Below are 18,645 nucleotides of genomic sequence, written 5' to 3'. Positions count from 1 at the left end.
TTCTAAGTGTGAAGCCACAGCCAGAAGGGAGATGCTTAGCTCTTCCTATGGCAAAACAAAACCAAAAGCAATGTTAGAGGCCACGGGGAGGTAGGCACCATGCAGTTAGAGGACGGCTACAGGGACGGGTGCTGCCCTCCCTCAGCAGGTGGACTAGCTCCCATCTGTCCTAGGGCCTGTTCTGGGGGCGGCCTCTGCTGCCCCAGGTTCACAGGATGCATGTCTTCATGTCAGCCTGCTCCTGGGAGGAGGGTGCAGTGCACTGAGGGGGCAGCATCAGCGGCAGTCAAGGACTTTCCCAGGACTGGGCTCTAGCCCAGGATAACTACCTCTCCTTTCTTTTCTTGCTTCCTCAGTTGGTGGTTGTAGCAGCTTTTCCATTACAGGTTACTACCAGATACTGAACATATGTTTCTGTGCTATACAGAAGAAGCATTTTTTTTTATCTACTTTTATATATAGTGGTTAACATTTGTAAATGTTAGCCACCACATATAAAAACTCCCAAATTTATCCCTTCCCACCTCCTTTCCCTGGTGACCATACAACCATACAATTGTTTACTAAGTCTGCAAGTCTCTTTCTGTTTTGTAGATGAGTTCCTAGTGTCTTTTTTTCTAAGATTGCACATATCAGTGGTATCATACAGTATTTTTCTTTATCTTTCTGGCTCACTTCACTTACAATGACGATCTCTATGTCCATCCATGTTGCTGCAAATGGCATTATTTTATCCCTTTTTATGGCAGAGTAGTATTCCATTGTAGAAATACGCCACATCTTCTTTATCCAGTCATCTGTTGCTTCTATAGGTTGCTTCCATGTCTTGACTGTTGTATATAGTGGTGCTATGAATACTGGGATGCAGGTATCTTTTTGCACTGGAGTTTCCTACTGATATATATCCAGAAGTGGGATTGCTGGATCATAGGGTAAGTCTATTTTTAGTTTTCTAATGAATTTCCATACTATTTTCCATAATGGCTACACCAAACTACATACCCCCAACAGTGTAGGAGAGTTCCCTTTTCTCCACACCCTCTCCAGCATTTATCATTCATGAACTTTTGAGTGATGGCCATTCTGACTGGTGTGGGCTGATACCTCATTGTACTTTTGATCTGCATTTCTCTGATAATTAGTGATATTGAACATTTTTTCATGTGCCTATTGGCCATTTATAGTCTTCATTAGAGAAATGCTTGTTTAGGTTTTCTGCCCATTTTTGGACTGGGTTTTTTTTTGTTATGAAATTTTATGAGCTGTTTATATTTTCTGCAAATTAAGCCTTTGTCAGTCAAATCATTTACAGATATTTTCTCCCATTCCATAGGGTGTCATTTTACTTTGCTTATTGTTTCCTTTGCTGTGCAAAAGCTCGTAAGTTCAGTTAGGTCCCATTTGTGCGTTTATTTGTGCTTTTATTTCTATTGCTTGGGTAGACTGCCCTAGGAAAACATGGCTGAGGTGTATGTCAGGTAATGTTTTGCCTATGTTTTCTTCTAAAAGGTTTATAGTGTCTTGTCTACATGTTTAAGTCTTTAAGCTGGCCATCAGCATGGCCATTTTACACAAAAGCACAAGAGCAGCAGAAGCACTTTGCACCCTCAGAGCATGGGATGCACCAAGCTCTACTTACGCAACCCTCAGTGTCTCCAGCCTCCACAGGGAACGTGCGTGAACAGATACAGCACCAACTTCGTAGTGAACACTTCCGTTAAAACAAAACAAAACAAAACAAAACGTTAACTTTTCATTCTTGGACTCTATTTATTCAAGCCAATTAAAGAGAGGAACAAATGGGAAGTCTTTGGATAAACAGAAAAAGCTATACTTTTTGGTAGGAGAGAATATAACTGGAAATAAAAATAGCAAAATAACAACAACAGTGATCTGAATACACATTTGATTTAAACACATCCTCTCCTCTTTTACTCCCTCTAATCCCGTTCATTCCCTCTCCCTCCCCCTGGCCTTCTCTCTCTCCCCTCTCCTCTCCCTCCCTGCCTCCCCCCTCCCTCACTCTCTTTCTTTCCCTCTCCCCTCCCTCCAGTGAACACATTCACCTTACCCATCTAATTTCAGTCCACAGAAGCACTCAGCTATGAGTTCAGGTATAGTTTAATATATTATATTTCAACACATGCATATGGTTATTTGAAGTTCTAAATTCTATTCCAGATATTTAAAATATTTAGAAGAAATGTAAGAACCCATTAATTTTAATGTTTTAATATAATAATCTGCTAAATGGTGAGACAGAAAAATATAAATATCAACAGAACAGTCTCACACAAAGAGAAACTTCTCTGGATGTGCATCACACAGACCCAAGTTCCAAAGCTCTCATTACAACAGGCTGTTAATATGTCAGACATGATGCTAAGTAATGTACATACTTTACTCAAACTGGTCTCTGTACCAATCCCTTAAGGTTGCTTTAAGGAAACCAAAGCTTGCTATGCATGTACCGCTTACTTCCCGAGGACCCACTGCCTCCCTCTCCACTGGGCCTCACACTTCATCCTCTTCACAGGGCTTTTACAGAACAAAACTTTCTCATTTTGATGAGATCCAGTTTATCAATGTTTTCCTTTCATGGACATGTTTTTTATGTCAAGTTTTGAAACTGTGATCTCAAAGAGTTTTTCTAAATGTTCTATAGTTTTATGTTTTACATTTACACAAATGACCCATCTGAATTAGGGTTTGTATAAAGTGTGAGGCTTAGGCTGCGGTTCTTTTGATCTTTTCTTTTTGTTCTTTTTTCCCCCTGTGGGCATCCATTTGCTCCATAAGAATGTCTTTTAAGTCTGGGGGAAAAAAATCTCTTATCTTCTTTTTCAGTCAGAGGCAATCTCTCTCTCCCTTGTGTCCAAGATACGAAGCATAACCACCTCCTTGGATTTACTCTTTAGAGAATAAAAGTCTGGAAGGGAAGGGCCTTGTAGACAACTTAAGCTTTCTGCCAAGTCTCACACCTCCCCTGAGAAGAAAAAAGCAAAGGGAATGCTAGCTGCTTAAACTGGGGGAAATAATAGGAAAAATACTGAGAGAAAAACATAAATTAACCTAACAAAAATTACCCCACAGGCAGAAGTTTGCATATTGGCAACTAAGTGCATTTTCTATGAAGAATCTATTACATACATCAGATTGTCAAAGATACCCCAAACCACACCACCAGTTTTTTTGTTTTAAAACCACCGTCTTCAAGACAGAGATTCCTGCTATCAGAGTAGGGATTCTCCCCTGCAGAGAGACTTGAGGTCAAGGTGCTTCCAGCAGAGCAGGCTCTCAGCCAAGGATGTGGGACTTATAGGCCTCAAAACAGTGTTCTGTGCACTCAGGTTGGTATGCTGGTTTAGTTGAGTTTTCTTTACCTCTTGACTTGCCAGCCAATAATAATCTTTCAGTAGTTCACCAAAATAATACAAATGGGGCCCTCAAACTCTGCTGAGTTAACCAGAATGGTTCTCAATGCAGGCATCCCACTGCTCTCCTTAAACAACCTACAATGAAGTGCATGACTTTCTTCCCTCCATTTACTCCTTTCACAAGGACAAAACAGTGAGCATCTGGGTGCAGATTCCCACATACATGTCACTATAAAAGGGGTACAAGAATGAATGACACAGTCCTGGCTGAAAACTACACAGAGGAGATGAATGCACCACCAGCAAGAATAATGGATGGCAGTGCGTGACACCACTACTCTGGGGCAGCTGGGGACATTCTACTACCAACATGTCCTAACTGAGTAAGTCCAGCCCCCATATATTGAGGATCCACCCATGAATCCTCTGAGAAACAGGAAAATCACACACACATTCACACACAATTTCCATTCAGAGCTGATACAGAAGGGCAGTTTCAAAGCAATTATTGGGACAAGAAGCTTGTTTGACTAACTTATAGGCTAACAGAAGCATCACCTCAAAATCTAAGGTCAACAAAGAGTCCTCCTTGACTGATCTTCCTCAAAGGACAGAATAGTTAAGGTATGTTTTCTACAAGCTAATTTTTAAAAAGACTGTGACTGGCCTCTCCCAAATTAACACTCACTTCTTCCTGGACATAGTGCTGTTGAGATCTTAACAGACCGAGTTCCTTACAGACAGAGGCTGGCTCTCATTCACTTTTTCATAGCCAGCACACACCAAAATGCCTAGGACACACAAGCTCTCAATAAACATGAAAGGAACTGAGTTAAAGCGATTGATAAGTAGACCCAGGATTAAAAAGGTTATTGCAGAGAGAAATTTTAAGTGCTTCAGTTTACATATTTCTGCAGTAGAATTTCTGCTTGGACACCAGTCTTCTATGTTAAGTACCAATGGGGGCATTTGGCTGAGCAGCTGGGCCACAGGCAGGCGCTAAAGCAAGCTGTCAGGAATCTCTTCATAGTAACAGAGAAATGCAGAAGTACATGTCTGAACAGCATGTACAGAAGCACCCCCTATTTACTCAGGGCTGAGTCTGTGATATTTCTACTTAAGTTGCTGCACAAGGGGAAACAGGTATGTTCTGAGATGACACGTCTGCATAAAATGTAAATGAACCATCATGGGTTGAAACAATCAAATCCTCATACTCCATTCTAAAAGAATCGTATAAATCGGACTAGAGCAGAAAAACAACAAAGCACATTGTTACTTTTACTTTCCACTCCACACAGAATATAACACAATCACAAAGGCATTTGGAAATTAAAAAGAAGAGGAAGCTTTTCTTTTCTTTTTTTTCTGAAAGATACTGCTTACTTCTAAAGTTAATAAACTAAACGTGGACCAGTGAAAATGGTCTTACACTTTCATGAAGAAAATAATCGAGAGATTTCTTTTTTCCCTTCACCACTGATTTTTAACCTATTATCTCTTTCAGTTCACTCTAAGCGCATCAAACACTTCAATTGTTTTTTTCATTTTCACTGAAATCCAATGGCTCCAATTTCTGTGACTATTTTTAATCCTTTGCCTTCAAAGCTATATTTTTGAAAACAACACATTCTAGCCCAGTCATTTCTTGAGTGTGAAGCTCTAGACTAAGTCATGCTGCTAAGTGATGACAGACAGAAGCAAGGCCACCGTGCTCTCTGCAATCAGCAGGGAGGCTGAGTTTGGGAGAGAGACTGAATCTCTCTCCAGGGAGAAGAGGCAAAGAGGAGAAAACAAACAGCTCTCCTTCCTAGACCTACTCTTGCAAAACTGTTCAGCAAAGCTAGCCTAGTCCCAAGACCCAGGCTAAAAAGGTATACACAGGACCTGAAGGGGGAGAGAGGGAAGAAAAGCTCTTGTAAGATAACCTGACCATTTTGGAGCACAGCAGAGAGTTTTACAAGCTTGCTCCGAGGCAGTGACTGTGGGCATACCAGCCCTGCAAGGACATCAGTCATCCAAACGTGAACACAGACATACCCCATGCACCACCTTCTCAGCCAGACTGAGACATGGAATTCATTGTATTAACCCCTCTTGCGCCTTATCAATTATTTACAACTCAGGCTCATTAAATCATCACATTAAAGGGGCATGAAGGCAAAAGCACTGTCATGCTTCCATACGGCATGGCTCTGCCTGCTGAGTCACATTCTGGAACGCAAGCGCAGCGTTTACTTCCAGACATCATTAGGAGCAATGACCTAACGGTCCTGCACTTGGAAGTAACAGGACAGAGCAAGCATACACCGAGACAAGACGGAAACAGGACAGCCTCCCTCACACTCAAGCGCCTGTGCTCTCTCTCTGTGTCTGTCTCTAACACACAGGAACCACGAACGCTGACCCATAGCTCTCATCATCACCTACTGTATTTGACCTATGCATGCATGATCTGTGTGTGCATTTATAAACAAGCATATTTATGTCTGTATTGTCACATATCCCCACTAGGATGTAAACTTCTTGAGAAAAGAGACTTTGTATCATTTCAGATACTACATTAACCCCAGCACCCAGAACATGATACTCATCCCACAAACTGTTATTGAATGAATAAAACTACTTATGAGCTATGTGGTAAAACCTGTTTTAACAGACAAATAATGCTTTTCGAAAAATGTTCCCCTAATACTGGTTTCCAAATCAGAGATCCCAAATAATAATTCTGAATAATATTTCCCTAACTTATTTTAATTAGTAAATAAATATTAACAAATATTTTTAAAATATTCCCTTTTAAAATGCATTAATTTAAAAGTATAACAAACTTCATGCAGATAGTGCATCCTTAATCCATTAGTAAGTCTGTGTGCACATGAAGGAAATGCCTTTGTTGGTATTTTATTACATTCCCATAAAAATGGACAAAAGTAATAGGATACAATCCAGAGACAGAATCTAGAACAGAAAATACTCCCAATATAAAAGATTTCAGGGTTGAAAGAAAATTGGTAATCAAACTGTAAGCCTCCAGAATGAAATCACATCTTTAAAGCAATAATTTAAAAACTATGTTGCATCTGACAAATCTGCCAACTACCAAAACCTCTCTCCTTAATTTATTCTGTCTCACTATTGAAGAGTGTAAGAACTAAGAAAGCATAATCCTGCAGTTAATGCTCAGCACACTTCTCCCTCTCACCTGACTGCTCACAACTTCTGCAGACCACATTCTCACTCCTTCTGGTGTTGTGTACACAAGCTGTATACTGGTAGTTTTAGAGCCATACCTCATTCTGGAAGAATCTCAAGAAATTTAAAATAAAACAACAGCAATGCTTTATTTCACGAACATGTCAGAATTCAATCCATAAAAGCAACATGAGCAGGATGTGTGGGGGAAGAATATACTTAGTTTAACTTCGGTAGGCTCTCTCTCCAATTGAATGGGACACTATACACTCTTCATCCTGGGAGTTTGACTAATACTCTCATAAGAATGCACTGGAAATCACCTACGCATACACATCTAAGTGGGAAGGGGAAGTTAAAGATCACTCCATCACTCCACTGGTACCTCGAATTACAGGACCCATCAATGAACTGCATTTTCAATTGCTACAATTATAATTACATATATCCAAAAACTGTCAATGGAATGAGGCATGAGCAGATTGACAAATCCATTTAGGAATATTTATGACCAAAATGCTCCTAAATTACTCAGAAGTAACTGTCACTTCTGGCCATGTCCTTAATCAATTCCACTACTTCTTATAACCAACCTGATCTGACTTTAGTTATTTCACTATAGTAACAATGTAACTGAGGACAGTCACATCATAATTACAGCAAAGAACTATGAGACAGAAGAAATGTTAACGTATTTCCCTGGAACTTCTGCAGCTTTCAAATCACTGTCCAAAAGTCAAATTATTTTTACTCCTTTTTCAAAAATGAATGTATTTTTAGGTTATCATAATGTGTCTCTCTCCAGGACAGATTCATATCAATGAAAGAAAGGCTGCCTCCTGGCTGTCCTGTCATTCCCTTGCCTTCCCCTTGCTCTCTAAGGCTCTGAAATGTCTTAGGGTGAGAACAGATGGAGATGAAGACATTTCTACACAGTGATATTAACAAGTCTTGAAAGAATAGTGTTCTATACATATAAAATTTAAGGAACTATTTCTATCATTATATGCAAATGATTGCTCCATCTCACAATGTAACAGATGTAAACAACTGTTCTTTCTTCAGTAGCATCCCTCAGGCTCCTGCTGCCTGTTTCTGACTCATGTTCTTCCTCAAGTCATGATCTGACAACCATTTAAATCTAATTCCACCCGTCGAACACGCCATACAAGGGGCACGAACCAGGATGTTCTTACTGACATGACTACCTGAAAGAGCAACGGTATGCTGACCTGAACACATTCTGAGACTAATTTGACAGACAAACTATCAACATTAAATCAGAAATTATATTGGGGATGGAGCAGTCTTCAATATGCATGCAATGGGAGAGTAGACCCAGAATATTAAAGTGTATTTGAAATTTCCCCTAGTTTTCTCTGTAATAATAACCAGCTACCTAAAGAATTAGCAGGAAACCTGATCTCAAGTGTCATGTTTAATAAAACACCTACTTAACATACAGAATGCCCAGGAGAGGTGGAAACCTGCAGTCAGTGCCAGTGAGCTCAGTCGAGGAGATATGGGATCTATCTGATGCCGAATATTCTCACTTGAAAATGAAAACATCCAACTATTCAAAAACCATGCTCATCCGTTCCTAGCACATAGAGCTTACTTAGCAAGCATGAGTAGCCCCTCCCCACCTCACTCAGTTCAACAGAGGAGAGAATTTCTTTGATATAGTTCAGCCTCTCTTCCTCCCAAGTCTATGCTTCACCACACTTCCACCCACATGCCCACGGTCCCTCAGATTTTTCCATATCTGACTAAATGCTGCTCTTCTATCCAAATAGCAATGATGAAACAACAATAAATTTGTTGATCCCTTAATTGCATCCAGTACTTTACGTGCATTTTTGTATTGAATCTTCACAACAATCCCATGAAGCAGCAGCTAATATCTAAGCTGCATTTTACAGAGGAGAAAAATGTTTAAAGAAATTAAGTCCCCTGCACAAGTCACACAACCCATAAGTGGCAGAGGTGATGACCCAACCCAAGTCTGTCTAGTTCTAGAGCCTAGTCCCTTCATTACAAACGCCTAGAGTTTCTGTAGAAAGAGTAGAAAGGCTCAAAGAATCACTTGGTTGAAGTGTTTCATTTAACAAATCACAGAACAAAGACCCAAAAGCCTATGACAAGGCCTCTTTTGATCCTAAGTCTCTCAGAACACCTTATACATTTAACACATCCACACCCTGATCCTCCTTTGGGTTCCACAGCTGACGTCCCTGGTTCTCCATTTAACTACCACTCTGGATCTCCTGTGACTCTTCCTTGCCTGCCCATGTCCTAAATACCAGCTTTCCCAAGGTCCCTTCCTCAGTCTCCTCCCTGGTTGGTCTATTCCAAGGCTCTGCGGCTGTTATCAACTGAGACACACATGCCCCTAAGCACAGCTCCTCCCTCTCTATCCAGGGCTGCCATTACTTCAACCCTTCCCCGTGCACTTGTGATTTATATCCAATCCACACTGTGTCTAAGTTTAAGACTCAAAAATTTCAATTCCTGCTTGATGTCCCAGAGACCTTCTGTTCTCACCAGTGTCCAAAATTTAACTCAGTCCTTGGTACCAAATTTGTACATCTACAATCTTGGAACACCATCCCTCTTCCCCTTAAATGTGACACATTGTCTCCCAGGCTGTATCTAGTCATTCCTAAGCCAGTGCACCTGCCTGAAATGTCTCTGGGCCAGGCAATCCTATTTCAATGGCTACTCCCCAGGGTAAGCTTCTCATTCTGTCTCACATGGATGACCACATCGGCCTTCTCCCAGCTGGTTTCCCTGATCCAAAATCTCCACCTCTTGTCTAAGCTCCTCTGGTTCATTAGAACTTGTCTTTTCAAAGAGATCTGATCACTTTACCCCCATCCCCACACTCCTAGCTAACCACCTCAGAGTAGAAGGCAGCCCATGGGAAAGGAACAACAGCCGCTTCAAAAGCCGACCAAGCCACGCCCTCCTGTCCAGTCCCCAACCCTCTTCCATCCTGCCCCTTGTCCCTCTGGAATAATGCCATTCCCAGAGCACACTGCAGTCCCTCTCAGTCTCCTGTCTACCCTGCCATTTTGAATTAACTCCTCAAACCTCCAACCTCCGAGCCAGCCCCACCCAAACCCCACACGCTCACTCTCTCAGCAACTTACGGCACTGGCTTAATCCTTACTTTCTCAATGAGGCTCATACTGCCCACCTGCCCAATGTGGCAACACAATGTAAGACCAAGGGGACAGGGACTGGCTTCTTCTGCTCTTTGATGATGTGTCCCCAGCACCTAGAACACACCTGGCACGTGGCAGCCGCACGACCAACGCTTTGTAAATTGAAATGAGTTCTAGGTAAGAAGGTGTAGGAATGACTTAATTTTGACATGTAGTAATTTATACGTGTTTAGAGCCAAACACGTTGGAGACCTCAACTGGCATCAGAACAGACTGGCAGAAACTCTTTGAGGTGGTTCCAGCTGTTCATCTCACCTGCTGGACATGACTTCCTGCTCTCACAAATCACTCCACTGCCTTAACGAAGTCAGTTAACATGAGACAGGCATTTTTTCATATTCGTCCTTGAAAATGTGTATCAGCGATCAGAATAAACTGAATTCAAGATTTTTAGGAATGAATTAATGAGAAGGATGCTCCTCACCCCTGCACTAGTGATTAGCTTTCTACCTTCTTGGAGACCTGAAGTGCACTGGCAGTGCTGCCACGCTGGCACCTGGAAGGCAGTCACATGCTGTCAGGGAACAAATCACCCCATGGGGATAATTACCAGGTTTTATAAATGCCACACAAAAAGTATGCAAACACCCGCATGATTTTTTTAAAGTCTTCAGGAGTCACCAAGTTAAAAACAAGGTATCTATTTTTCTCTTTTTGGTGATCATTACAAACAAACAGGACTTACATAAAAGCTTACAGTTGTTTTTTCCTTATTTGAGTACCTAACTTTGGAAATGAAATCTAGGGTTATAAAATTTAATCCTGATTCTAAACATAAAAGTAAACATGACTGTGTCCAAGCCCTGAGGTCACTCACTCTGCATTCATGTAACTGTCCCTCCCCCTCGTATTCTCTAAACCCATGAGTAACTGACACCACACCCTCCAGTGTGGGTGTCCAAGCTAAAGCCAGAAATCTGTCCAGGTTTCCTTCCCTTTCTTACCACATCCCATACTTAAGCTTCAAACATCTCCTGCAGTCCCGTCTCTCCATCCCCACGGTTGGCACACCGTGGGGAAACTCACCTGGGCCACCTGAGTCCTCTCCCTGACCCTTTTTCTGTCCCCAGGCTCGCTGCTCTTCCACACTAACTGCAGAGCTCAGATCAAAATATTTAGCACTTCCTGGAAGCCTTCTCTGATTTTACCAGGACAGAGGTAAATATTCCTCCTTCACTGTCAGCATCCTGACACCCTTAAGGCACACAAAGCCCAATGTTGCTTTACTCTCAGCCTTGGAGCAGGTAAAGGATAACTGGCAGCAACTGTGGGAAAGACGGCTCTGAGGCACCGCACTCTCAGTATCTGGAAACTCAAGGGTGCTTTGAACACAGCAGGTCTGGTATTGAGATGAACTGACTTTTACCGGGAGAACAGATAATAATGAGACCTCCTATCTTCCTCCCTTTTAAAGAAGAAGCATAACTAAGAGTTCACCATGGAACGTAATCTATGAGGTAACCTTAGACGCTGGCAGAGAGACCACCTTCCTGTGTGTAATCCCACCAGACAGCTCCTGTTACTATACGGGGTTTCTGAAGGGCTTTTGTTTGTGTGAGATCTTTTTAAATCTTCCTAGCTTGCCGTTACCCTTCCTCTCATCTTGAAATGTATGATGAATCCTGCCCATCATCTTTCCCTCATCTTGAATGTTTTAGTAAATGTTGTCTGTCACTCCTCCCCTTATAACATCTCTCCTCTTACTGACTTTAACTGATGGTTCAATCTTGTATTTAGCATTTCTTCCTTTCCTTGATTTCTGAAAGTCAATGAATGTAGCACAAAACTGGGTACTTCATAGGTATTTCCTGATTTGACTCTGTCTAACCATTACTGAGATAATGACAGGATCCCACTCTCTGATGAGGCATCAGCAAGTCTTACAGTGAGAATTGGGTCTAGACTAGACGCTAGAAAGCCTGGCCCCAGCCCCACACAGTTACTGACCAGCAGCCCAGGCATCTCACAGCTGAGGACCCTCAGCCCTGTCATCACTAGTAAACTGCAGTAACAGCACAGCCCATTGTGCTGTTGTGAACAGTTAACCTATGCCTGTGAGTGAGGATACATGTAAAAGGCAAAGCTCTCAATAAACGTAGTAATATACTAATTAGTATAAAGTATCATAGCACATTACCATTAACACTAGTAATAAATGTCATTATTCAAAGCTCAGTGCAGTAAACTATGACTGGGGTGAATACACTCACTTCTACATACAGTCAAATATAAGAGGGTGTTACAACCTTTGGGATACACAGACTAACAACATTTTTAAAAACTGAAAGCATTGCCGACTAACAACATTTTTAAAAACTGAAAGCATTGCCACAGTCCTGCTTAAAAAAAGGTATATGATACACTGTGATTACATGGGAAGTCATCTTGGTTTTAGTTCATCTAAATTCTAGTGAGAAACTGTAAACTAAGTTCTCTAAAATACAGTCACTTGGAAATACACACAATCATTATTCCTCAGCTGACCCTCCACTCAGGAGGCCAACTGCGAGCCTCTGCCCAGAGGACGGACACCCGGAACTGAGAGAAGGGAAACGTCAGTGGGGGAAGCACACTGACTTCTTCCCATTTTCACTTTTCACTTTCAATTTCAAAGACTTTTTTCCTAAGTGCCTTAGAAGCCAATGCCTATTGTCTCTATATGGGAACCTTGATTTTAAAATGTAACTTTCAGCCTGAAGAGCGATAGCTTTTCAATTGTCTAGGCCACAAAGCCATCCTTCAATGAACCCACCAATGTCATTCCCTCTTGTAGAGAAGAACCGCACGAGCACTAATGTGTAGGGAAAAATCAATCTGACCCATTCCTGTCACCACACAGCACGATGAGGGGGAAAAAGGTATGTTTTCAGAAAGATGCATTAACAGAATCTGAAAATAAATTATACAGTTATGTACCGGGCCATACTGCCAGCCGAGTTCAATCTTATTCATGACCCAGAGTTCGTGGATATTCTCCACCAGTTTTTCTCTTATCCTCTCTAGATGCGGAGGCAACACGATCTAAAATTTAAGAGAGAAAGAAAACACATCAGAAACAAATGTAATAAAACAGGGTGCTAACTGTCCTCACTGTGAATTGAACAAAATAAAGCCATCTCATCAACCATTAAAATGTAATTGTGTAACTAGGCTCCAACCCATCTACTCTCAGCTTGGATGGCTGGGTACGGAAACATTTGTTAGGTAAATTCGGGGCATTTACGAGCAAAAGTCAGAGAGCAAGAAAAGAGTACTGGTGAGGACAGCGCTCTTTCCTGAAGAAAGAGGTCGAACAGATGAGCACACACCATTCACTAGAGAACTCACCCCCACATTCCTGAGCCAGCCCGGCCAGCATCCACAACCAGAGCGCAGACGGCTCAGTGCCCAGAGATAAGCCATCAGCTCTCTGAGCCTATAAATACCTGACGGCAGTGCTTTGCATTTTCCCTTAGCTGTGTCACTTTGGTGGTTTCCAAATATAAGCCTCGGGGGCTGGGGGAATCTGCACATGTTCTCCTCATAGAGAACACAAAGCGGTTTTCGAGGGGAGCGGTTGGTTGTGCACATCTGGGATGTCCCCCCACAACTAGTCCTCCCCACGTAGAGCCCACAACTGCCCACAACGCCCTTGGACGGCAGGGCTTCCACCAGAGCAGGCCAGCACTGCCACCTGCCCTCCAGACAGCAGAGGTTATCCAGGTCTCTGGAACCCTAAATGTGCTAGTTATGCTGCAGAACCCCACTGTCCACCTAGCCCATTTCTGTCCTCCAATCGCATTCACTGCTCAACCGTGGTGGCACCACACCCATCCTGCCATGTCCCACCAACCAACAACACAAACTGAATTTCAGCCACCAAGAAAGCTCATCTGCTTGTTTTACTTCATACTATAAACAGCCAGCATGGAGAGACCAGAAATATGGTTTAAGGAACTTAAGAACTGAGGCTTCTGAGGCTCAGTATTAATTCTGCTTCAGACTTTGGAAGCAATGCCTTTGATCTTTAAAAACAAATGGACACACTATGAATATCTAACCAACCTGACTACAGTTACTTCACCACCAAAATAAACCAATACTGAATTCACTGTCAATGTTACGGCTATCTCCAAATCTACGCAAGAGGAAAGCAAGAATAATGGCTAACATTGCGTGGGTGCCAATTTGCGAAGCACTGTGCCGGTGTGCTATTTACCGACCGCGTCAACCCCAGTCAACATAATGAGTAATTCTCTCAGGTCCCACAGCAGACATCTGGTCTGGAGCCCATGATCTCAACCTCTACCCAAGATAAAAGTCAGCGAAGTCACTTCAGCACACTAAGTGTATCTAGATGGGAGAAGAAACTGAAAACTCCACCACTACCCTGTGTGAAAAACACTCTGAAATTAGTACGCATCACCTCAGGCTGTGGCCCATTTAGATGTTATAAAACCAATTTAGTGGCCTGAAACCACACTTAGAAAATAAAACAGAACAGACTAGCAGGTGGGTAAGCAGACGTGGTAAAGAGGAGCACTATTTTGTGAAACGTGTCTTACTTGTAAACTGCATTACTGCGAAATGCATCCCTGCGGGTCTCGGCCAACAGCCTGCAGCCCGCTTCTCAGGAGGACCTCAATGCAGCTGCTGCCACCCTGGCTGATCCGGGTACTGGCTGGTATCCACAGGGATCAGGGTGAAGGCGGCTTGTGTCAGCGAGACCGTGGAGCCCAGCAGGTCCCGTGTGTAAGTTCTCTCTTGCTTATACTCTCGGCTGTGTTCCGCTTTCAACTTTTCTTTTGGCAGAAAGGCTTCATAACACAGAGCATAGCCAGGCGGGGGGAGGAATTTAAATTCTCCATGTCTCCCCCCAAGCAGGAAGCGTACCCTAAAAAAAATGCACATCGAGGAGGGCAGTTATATCTCTGGTGTACAGGAAAGTTTCCTAATCAACAAAATATAAGGAATAAATTACTAATACAAAGTTAACATTACCTGATGCCCCATTTTTTTGGCCTAAGTAACATTATTGTCAGTACTTTAGTTTTACAAGCCTCTAATCATAAAAGTAAAACCTGATTAAATTAATGGCTCAGCAAAAACCTACCACTCTCTGGAGAAATAACAAAAGCACATGCATCATATTCCTATGGGAACGAAATACCTGTCTGTAGTGTTTGGTCATTTAATGTCCTGAGATGCCCAAATAATCAACAGAGAAAGAACAGACATGATCTAAGTATCTATGAACTTATAAGTACGGAGCTGGATGAGATTTGATTAAAAAAAAAACAAAAAAACAAAAAAGTCACTTACCGGTGTCCAGTTTCCCAGTGAAATCCCTTAAAGGGGATTGAATGATACTTCCATCTGCTGAACTGTTATTTTAATTTCTCTTTCCACCTGGTAGTGGCAAAAAAAGTGAAGGGTTAGAAGAAACCATGCTGGCCCAGCTGAGAACCAGAGCCGAGTTACAAGTGGAACAGGTAGACGGTGACATGTGAAGAAGCCAAAAAACATGCAGTTTCTGTCGAAATGAGGGGGTCTGGAGTAGGGTGGCATAATACCATGAAGAGGAAAGAAAAATTAATGAAAATAAACATGAGAAAATAACTGGTTCTTTGATACAACCTTGCTGAATTATCCTGATAAAACAAAAAAGTGGACTTATATGGACTTGGAATATGTCAGGACACTGGACACGGAGAGTTAGCTGACTGAGTACGTGTAAATGGCTGGATACGTGTACAAAGCATTCAGCCTCCTGAGAGTCCCCTCTTGGGTGACTCTCACCTCCATCCTTCAAGGAACAGACAAAATGCCCAGCAGACAGATGCCCAGGAGTGAGACAGGAGGTGGGTGGAGCAGGGGTGGTGGCAGTGCCAAGTCCACTGTGAACGTACGAGATGTGAGAAGGCAAACAGACCAAAAATACAGAAATACTAACTTTATTCCTGCGGAGAAACCGACGACTGGAAAGAAGAGTCTGTCAATGTTGAAATTCTCTAACATTCCTTGAACAGGTTGTCCGTTAATTCGAAATGAGATGCTTGGGGCACTTAGATCTAAACAGCAACTGATGACGTCCTCAGTTCTCAGCAGATGCTGGTTTGGTGAGCTGACAGTGCGAGCAATACACCCTATGGAGAGAGACATTAAGGAGGGTCATGCGTTCTTATCTCAGAGAATCACCTTCAGAGCCAAAGTCCCAGATCTGAATAGGTAGTGACTGGACCAGAATAAATCCTGAATGCACAGTAATGGTTTATGTTACATCCTTTGTCAAAACAGTGCTGCTTTTTCCAGAAGCCATGCAGCTATCTTTGTTGTAAAATGAACCTCTGACGTGTAGAGGTCTGTGCATGCAGGAGAATGCTGGTTGAAGAAGATACCACTTTAGAGCTGATGATAATATAATGTCAGGGGAAGTCCCTAGGGAAGGACTTGAAGCGAAATGGTAACTTTATCACCCACTACTTGTATGACCATCAGCAAATTACTTAACCTCTATAAATCTTGATTTCTTATAAACCAAATAGCAACACCTTGTAGAGCTATTACAATGATTAAATTAATGGTTTAAAAGAAGAGAATCAGACATAGCAGGTATTTATCTCAGACCCTTTTTTAAAGATTAAGTCCCCTTTACTTTATAAAATACAAATGTAAAAAGATAATGAAAGCAGAAAATGTGATCATTTGCACATTTACTGAGAGACCACACATGTCAACTGATTTGTTATTTTATGATTTCTTTCACACAGGATCTTGGCTTCTTAAGTAGGACACAGAAGGACACCAGCGAGGCATGAAAATGATACCTGATACATGTCATACCTTGTCCTGTCATACCTGTGACCTACACCCATGCTTGGCTATGTCAGAACTCCTGTCCTGGTTAGTTCCACGGGCACACTGGAAGACCAGACGGTAAGGTTCTCCCAAACACACATGCCCACAAATGCAAACATACAAAATTTCTCAGTTTGAGCTGGACAAAAATAGATTTGATTACACAGGCTTTGCATTTTTATAGCACCTTTAAAAAATTTCTAGTATGCCAAGATTTTCATCAATAGCATATTTGAAATACCAATAGTGGAGCACAGCCACTTTTTAAAATGTGTACACTTTTTATTTTATCAATATTCAAATCTGCAAGTAATAAATTCATTACCAAGTGATTCTTCGAGAATTCCCTGAATATAATAAAGGCAGCTTGTTTAAAAAAAAATACCAAAAAATCATGCAAAAGCAATACAACTCACAGATAAAGGTCTATATCCCTGTTTGTCACAAGATCTGTAGCTGATAAAAATGTTTTTAAAAAAGATTTTTCACACTTTTGGCCCTTACAAACATGGCATGTGGATGCCCCAAATTCAATTCTCATTCACAGAGGAGAAACAAAGCAACACTGGGCAGAGACGAAGTTGGGAAGAATAAGTGAAGAAGAGCTCAAAATGTTTGCTGACGAGCCCAATGCTGGTCCCTCTGGAACATACCTGCTCTCCAATCACAAAGAGTTAAATGGCAGAGAATGTGCCCTAGCCCAGAAATCACAGATATCTGGTATTTTAAATTCTACTTCAACTATTAAAAAGAAAAAGAATAGGAGAATGAACCCAAGAAGATTGTGCGAATTCCAATTAATTCTACCATGGTCAGCCAGTCAAAAGCCAATTAATTTAGATGTCTTTATTGATCAAGAATCTAAAATCTGCAAAAGATCCCAGTGGCTGGAGGGAACACAGATTTTAGCTACAGGCAAGAGAGTGTGTATATTTCCTTGCCATTTGAAAAAACAGACATTTTCTCGTGATATAAAGTTTCAAGATGACTTTCTCCTGAAACTCCCCATCCGATTCTCCTTTCTGTGGTAAGTGCACAGATTCACCAAACAGTTTTGTTGTTCTCGCTGTTCTACTAACAAATCCCTTGTCCTGAAAGGCATATTGCATACAGTTCCACTCCATAAGCCCTGGGCTCTTTCTCTGTGTTGATGTAAAAAGTTTCAAACTAAATGCTAAAATGAGAATGGTGACGCAGTGCTATGTGGCTAAAACAATTAGAAGCAATCAGCACTGTTTTATCAGAGTAATGTTTTGTTTTGTTTTCTTTTCCACCTAATCTCTCTGTAAGGGGAAAACAAGTGAACATACCTCATTCATTCACTCCATTTTGTGTGGGGTGATACTCAAAAGTAGAGAGAGAGGATAATAATTAAAATGCATCATGAGAAAAAACAGACATTAACCCTACTTTTTGTTGGTCAGGTCTTCTGAAGTTCCAAAATTTTCTTACTAACCAATAAAGGCAAAGAGCCCTAAGAAAATTTTGGAATGGACACTGTGACTCTCCTGTGACCAGCACAGCACACCTGTGTGTAAAACATGCTACCCTAAGACCTGAGCTCCAACCAGTGCCCCACAGGTGACATGAAATATCCAAAATGTACCTGCATCTCTTCCAGGCTACTGAGCTACTGGCACTGAACAATGAACAAAGGAAAAATTTAGTAGGTATTACTGTTAGATACAACTAACTGGAGTGCTTTTATTTATAAACTCAGTAGCTCAAACTCTTAGGTTTAATTTAGTTTTAAAATTTATTTTCATAATTTATAAGACCTATAAAGCAATAATAAATGAATGTCACCTGATTTGCCCATAATAGGCAAGGTTCAGCATTCTGGAATGCAAGGAACCTCTCTGTATTTTCTATATGCTAAATGTGTCATAAATGTGTTATAAACATCAGGTTCATTCTAATGCAGCTCTGTGAATAGAGCACATGTCTGCAGAATCCAGATGAATTCCAGTATCTACATAATCAACAGCCACACTTTAAAATAGAGCCAA

The 18,645-nt window shown here is 41.6% G+C and overlaps 1 protein-coding gene across 7 annotated transcripts in view; it reads right to left on the bottom strand.

Moving 5' to 3' along the window:
- LOC123617864 (ankyrin repeat domain-containing protein 26) overlaps positions 1-14,667 on the bottom strand; it is a 95,792-nt gene extending 81,125 nt beyond the window's left edge. For all 7 annotated transcript variants that reach the window (XM_074346832.1, XM_074346845.1, XM_074346843.1 and 4 more), the window contains exons 1-3: positions 14,344-14,667; positions 12,716-12,820; positions 1,640-1,711 (exon numbers count right to left, since the gene is read on the bottom strand). The gene's annotated coding sequence lies outside the window, so the exon portion shown is untranslated. The remainder of the gene's footprint in view (positions 1-1,639; positions 1,712-12,715; positions 12,821-14,343) is intronic.
- Positions 14,668-18,645: the final 3,978 nt, after the last annotated feature.

The sequence above is a fragment of the Camelus bactrianus genome, chromosome 18 (assembly GCF_048773025.1).
Source record: "Camelus bactrianus isolate YW-2024 breed Bactrian camel chromosome 18, ASM4877302v1, whole genome shotgun sequence".
Classification (NCBI taxonomy): Eukaryota; Metazoa; Chordata; class Mammalia; order Artiodactyla; family Camelidae; genus Camelus; species Camelus bactrianus.
Note: the sequence above shows the minus strand (reverse complement) of the source record. Positions and strands in the feature narration are given on the sequence as shown.